This window comes from Penaeus japonicus, unplaced genomic scaffold (genome assembly GCF_977035675.1).
Source record: "Penaeus japonicus unplaced genomic scaffold, GWHDUDI00000001_assembly GWHDUDI00000026, whole genome shotgun sequence".
In the NCBI taxonomy this organism is placed as follows: Eukaryota; Metazoa; Arthropoda; class Malacostraca; order Decapoda; family Penaeidae; genus Penaeus; species Penaeus japonicus.
This window is the reverse complement of record NW_028234428.1, coordinates 36,727,833-36,734,213: the sequence shown is the minus strand read 5'-3', so window position 1 is coordinate 36,734,213 and position 6,381 is coordinate 36,727,833. Positions and strand designations below refer to the sequence as shown.

The window sequence follows — 6,381 nt, the reverse complement described above, 5'->3', positions numbered from 1 at the left end:
GCTCGACTAACGAAGAGAGAGGTTAGCGTGAATCACTCACTATCTATGGGTTCAGAATCAGCGTTGGTGATACTCCTCTTTCTCTAGATTTTTCCTCTTCACTTCCTCTGGACCATGTGAAAAAGGGTACTTATATTATAACATTGTGCCTAGTGTGAATTTCTGTCTTAGGGCTAAAAGCAGTGCCATTGTATCAATTCACATGGTTTGGAAGAGGATTAAAACATAGTTAACAAATAGATAAAATAAATATAGCCAATTTTGGGTTAATATATTAGCTATTTATCTATAATTTTTAAATGAACAAGGCCTTGATCAGACATCATTCATAAGCCAATGTACGGTTCATTTAGAACTGCAGTCCATTGATTTCTATTATCAATTTTTTCCCTCTAATTTGTAATTATAATACTGGTGACATTAATTTTGGGTTAATATTATTAGCTAACTATCTAATATCTTTTTGAAAACAAGGGGGTATTGAGATATTTATTCATAAAGCCTAATCTACTTAGAACTGTGTCACTGATTACTGTTACATTTTTTTCCACCCTAATAAGGTATATTAATCCAATACATCCAATTTATATAAGTAAAATCTGTGCAATTAAATTATGACTTGCTCAATCATTGCAAGTGTAAAACATGAAAATTATATCTGTATTGTCAGAATTATAAAAGAAAGTGCATTAATAGCAGATGGCAAGGCTAGCACACTCTCATTGCACCAAAATTTCTTAATCACACAAACTAGGTAGGAAAGCACATCAGTTACTATCTACATTAGTTCTTTATTAGTACGATACCCATGCACTTATTTGACTGAGGGACTGAAAAAGACTTACCGCTTTATAATACCTAGGTGGTTAGTTTACATATAGAATAGCTAAATCTATAACGAACGATTCACTCATAATACAATAAATATAAACCAGCAATTAAGATGTATATAAGCAAGAAAATAAATCCCCAGGAATCATAATCATCTTGTTGAGCTATCCACGCATTGAATATAAATATAGATATGTTTAATGGTTTTGGCTAAAATAAAGATGAGTAACAAGGAAAGAGAGTAAAAAAATTACAAAAAAACATGAGGAAGCGTGAGAATGACTGGGGGGGGAGGGGGATGAGGAGAAGGTTGAGGAGGAGACGGGAGAGGAGGAGGGAAAGAGGGTAGATGAGAGGAGAGAGAGAGGTGGTGAGAATGAGGGAAGAAGAGAAAGAGAAAGAGAGAGAAAGAGAAAGGAGAAAGAGAGAGAATATTTATAAAGTCATAAAATGTCCATGTATTATCTAAATGGACCTATAAACCAAATCTGTATAAAAATATCTAATACTATCATAAGTCTCAATGAAAGCAAAGCCAAATTTGCATTTTATGAAGAGTGTGATTCTGTTAAGTTTTTAGTATAAAAAAAAAAATCATAATACTTTCAGTGTTAAAAATATATAAATTTAGTGTAGTCTGTAGGAATAGAAACAGAGTGGAAAAAAGAAAGATTACCGAGAAACCAAAGGGCGAATGCGTGAGTCAAGCTATTGATAGAGTGATCATCTTCAGGAAATGGCGTTAAGGTACAGAATCAATGACACTAGGAGGAGGTACTAAATAGGAGTTGGATGCAAGGCAGAAAATGCAAGTTGTGATTGTTTAGCTGATTGATCGGTCATGTGTGGTCGAGAACTGATTGTCAGTGCAGTTAGTATCAAAGCCCAAATACCTCCCTTCCTGCTCATCATCTTTGTCTAGAAGAGAGTGTGGGAGTCAGTGGAAAGTTGGATAAAAGAGGATTGAAAGGAGTCTTAAGATTACTTGATATGACTTTCTGGGGGTCCAAACGGGGGTGATTCTGTCGGAGCCTGCGATTTGCTGTTTTTTTCCTCTGCTTCAACCTCTGTGTGGGGGGCGCACCTCATGGCTAAAGTGGGAGGGAAACTGAGGGCATTTCAGTGCATGTCTTCTCCTTCTTCATTTCCTCTTCCATCTCTGGTCTCTTTCGATTTCCTCCTCGTCACTTCTGCCTTGCTGAGGGGCTCGCAGCTCTTTCTGGGTCTGTTCCTTCTGGATTCGGTACTACCTGCTGGAGAGATGGGTCCTGGCTGGTGTCTATGCCGGTATGGTCTCTGATTTGTCCTCATCAATAAGCTTCGTGTTTTCTGCAGGGTCCACAGGCTATGGGTGCAAATCAGTGAATTAATTAACAGGTTCAGGGTTCATTAAGAAAAGAAATTCTTTAAACACTGCTTGGGGATTTCCTAAAATCATTACTATCTTTCAGTCCATAAAACAATCCAATATCATTTCAAAATTGCTACTTTTATTGCTTTTCTAAGGTAACCAAATTCTTTTGATTTTATTGGCCTAATTTCTTTTTTTGCCAAGGCATTCATATATTATTCTACGTCATCCTTACTTGTCATCCTTACTAAGTCCATTCTAATCAGAAAACAAATCTTGTAGATATTTCGAAATACATCAATATTGAATGTCTCCATACCAAAAACTTAATATCAACACACCAAAGTTACATTTAGATACACTGTCTATGAACAAGAAAATATCAAAATCTTTTTATTTTTGTCTCTTTTTTCTTTTTTTTTCTTTTTTCCTTTTCTTTTTTTTTTTTCTTTTTTTTCTTTTTTTTTTTTTTTCTTTTTTTTTTTTTTTTTTTTTTTTTTTTTTTTTTTTTTTTCTTTTTTATTTACCTTTTTTTCTTTTTATTTTTTGTTCTTTTTCTTTTTTTTTTCTTTTTTCTAAATTTGTTTCTTTTTTATTTTCTATGTTTCTTTTTCTTTTTTGTATTTTTTTTTTTGTTTTTTTTTTTTTTTTTTTCTTTTTTTTTTTTTGTTATTTCCTTTTCTTTTGTTTTTTTTTTTTTTTTTCTTTTTTTATGATTTAAATTATTTTTTTGTCTCAAGACATGCATGCTATCATGATCTAAATACTTTCAAATTGGATAGCTTCTTTTGTCTTCTTCATACTCACAGTCTGGAATAAACGTGAACTTTTGAGTCCTTTGGTTTTCAGCTTCATTAGTAGCCTGGGTTGTATTATGGCATATATGGACAATAAATAAAACTTGAATTACCACACTAACCTTTATGCGACTGATATCCTGTCATCTGGTAATCTATAAAATCATAATTCCTTTATGACTAAAACACTTCTTTCAGCAACCTTGAACACTAAAATTAAATATTTTTCATTCTTCAAACTATGATATTTCATCTAAAGGATGGTTGAGTTTTATCTTGAAACCAAATAGAGTGGACTGCTATAGTTATACCAGTTTTTTTTAGAACAAATATAGAGCTGCACACATTTACAAAACATAGTATAGCAAAAACAGTAACAACAGCACTAATAACAACAATGACATTAACAATAATAATAATAATAGTATTAGTATTAATATTGATAATAAATATACAGAGATCATTCTCTGTCCTTTTCAACTATCATTAAACTTGATTAAAAAGTTTATGGTACATTAAACTTGTCTAGAAGTTTGTCATTATCTTCCTTGTTACGAGGTCCCCCAAATTTCTTCACAATTTTCTCGCTGTCCTTAAGAGCCAACTGCTGCTTCTTCGGGAATGTTACGGCCAGCCTTCTTCTTTGCTGATGAAAACAGGCGAGCTCACCATGTTCTCCATCTTTGTACTTGTGTCGTCATCTGCCTCCTGCGCAAGGAGACCGACATGCGCATCTGGGTCGAGGGCAGCGAGAGAGAGAGAGACTCATGTTATTGATAATGCAACTTTTAGCATTGATGTTGTTCTTAAATACACATTTAAGTTTTCTTTTCAGTTTCTTATCATAAACACACGGTAAGCTTATCATCACTAATATTCATCTTTTACTTATACAGAATATTCTGTAGGTAGGACCTAATTTGGAAGAAGATGAAAAGTGATAAACATACTACACATGGAAAGAACAGACCTCAGGGAACCACAGATGAGTTGTTGGTTGTTCACAGGAATTGGGTGGTTGCTCTGTCTGTGTTGGTAGGTCTTCTTGTGTTCTGTGCCCGACCTGATTGTGATGCTCTTCATTGAAAGCACCTGAAACACATTTAGGTCTGTTAAAAAATTTCTTCGTTAACCCATTAACGATGGGTACTGTTTTGGACTCCAAATGGTCCAATACGCCGGGTGTATTTCAAACTTGTCAGCCTTAGCGTCAGGTTTTGTTCACCACCTGGCCGAGCCGAGCCTATATGCCCGATCACCATGGCGCACCAGCCAGGAGGATAGCCAGACGAATATCTCGTCCGGTCGCTGACGCTGCCACCACTTGGCATGGATATCTGTCATCCGTTGTTAACAGGTTAAATTAATGATGACTGAAGGTACACATTTCTTTGAATATCTATTCAATAAGTAATGATATGATAATTGGCATAGTAAAGAACAACTAGCGTCTATGAGCAATGCAGCAAAAACTAATGTGGAATGTTAATAAGCTCAGGTATAAATTATTTTACCCTAGGATCTTGGTGATCTGAAACATTTCTTATGTAGCGATAAGCCAATCGTAGATTTATTGATTTGAAAACCTACTAAGCTAGTGCCTTTTCATATCCTATTGCTAATTAAGTGGTATACCATTAACTGTAATGACAGACAAATACGCTTATCGGGGTCTGCAACAATGACTACATTACCCTATTAAAATTCTCACAATACAATGGAAAATTTGCTATGAAACTGATTCAGAAAGTCTGGATTGGATATTTTAGTTTTCATTTCAGCAATTTTTGTATCTTTAAGAAGGAACTATTCTAAAAATGAAAAAAAGGGGAGGAAAATTACTGAAGCTTCCGTTGCGAACTATGCCATCTGCAGGGACATCTGCTGGGACTCTTGAGGCAGCTGGATGTAGAGAACGTGGGTCAGGAGGGGCTGTGGGCGGCAGGGGTGCCACCGAGGGACCGTTGAGTGGCCTCGATCAAGGGCACTGCCTCGTACCCGGAGGCACATTTCCACAACCTGTTTGGTGTAGGGAGAAGGGGGAAGCACAAGTAGTTTTATAAGGGTGAGTTGTCTCGCCACTATGAAGAACTTTCATTTTGCTTTTATATTTATACGTGTGTGTTTTTAATATTGCATCTGCAGATCTTCACAAGTACTCAATTGCTTACTTTTTGATTCTGACTTTTTTTTTTTTTTTAAGCAAAAAAGAATGAAAAAAGCAAATACAAATAATATAGCATAACTGTCAGTTGGTATTTGCAATTATCAGGGGCATCAGCTTTCCCAATTGAGAAGAATCATACAGATATTTTTAGTCTTCTGGTAAAAGAGAAGAAAATAGAAAAAAAAAAAATCTGATATGTGTCTCCATTTATCTATCTATCTATCTATCTATCTAAAAATATACATCTACATCTAAAATATCTGTATCGATATCTATAATCTATATATATACACTCAACGACACATATGGCATATACAATATACTTTGATGTGTATGTTGTGTGTCGTGTGTGTAATACACAATATTTACCATGTATTTGTTCCTGTATATGTATATTTGAGTATACATAGAATCCTATACTAAAAAGTTGTGGGAAAAACTCATATTAGACACCACTTTGTCCCTCCGTTAACCTGGGCAGTAAATTTTGTCTATGCTTATTTACACACAGGGTGTACCAATTTTAATCCTTTACCAAGGATACATACTTCACTGATCTCTTTTTGAAGGCTACACTATATCAAAGGACATGAAAGAGCAAGATACATGCGAGCAAATGATGAAAATTGTGGGGAATATAAGTGATCTGTGCTGATCCCCACACGGGCTGCTTTTTCAGTTGTTTTCTGTAGCAACTTAAACAAATGTCATTCTAAAGCAAGCTTATTTTCTCCATCATCATTTCTCTCTCTCAATCCACAGTACTTACTGTGAATTATTGAGGAAAACATATGAAAAGGTTTGCGAATAAATGGAGATGTAAGGATGTTTACAATAATTGTTTGTTGGGGTCATCAGTACATGCTACACTATGAAACAGGACTTACAATTAAACTTTTGATAATCCATTTATCTTTTATCTGAATTTACTGTGGAATCTGCACAGTTGGACCCCTTCTCTGCATTTATAATTTACAACACATGGCAATCATGTCCAACTTATCCTTTAGCATCAATCATTAAGAGTAGGAGCTTTGGGAAGACTACCAGTTCAGTGGTGTTTGAGTACTTATGGTGAAATGATGGCCCAGTTTTATGAACCTAGGAAATTATGTTGTAACTTTCAATAGAGGGGACTCTAATACACAACATAAAAAAACATGAGAAAAAATTTACATATGTATATAATATAGATATATATATATATATATATATATAGATCTATATATATATAT

The 6,381-nt window shown here is 34.5% G+C and overlaps 1 pseudogene; it reads right to left on the bottom strand.

The window, feature by feature from the left end:
• Positions 1–57: 57 nt before the first annotated feature.
• LOC147468866 (uncharacterized) lies at positions 58–4,310 on the bottom strand (annotated as a pseudogene).
• Between the last annotated feature and the right edge of the window lie 2,071 nt (positions 4,311–6,381).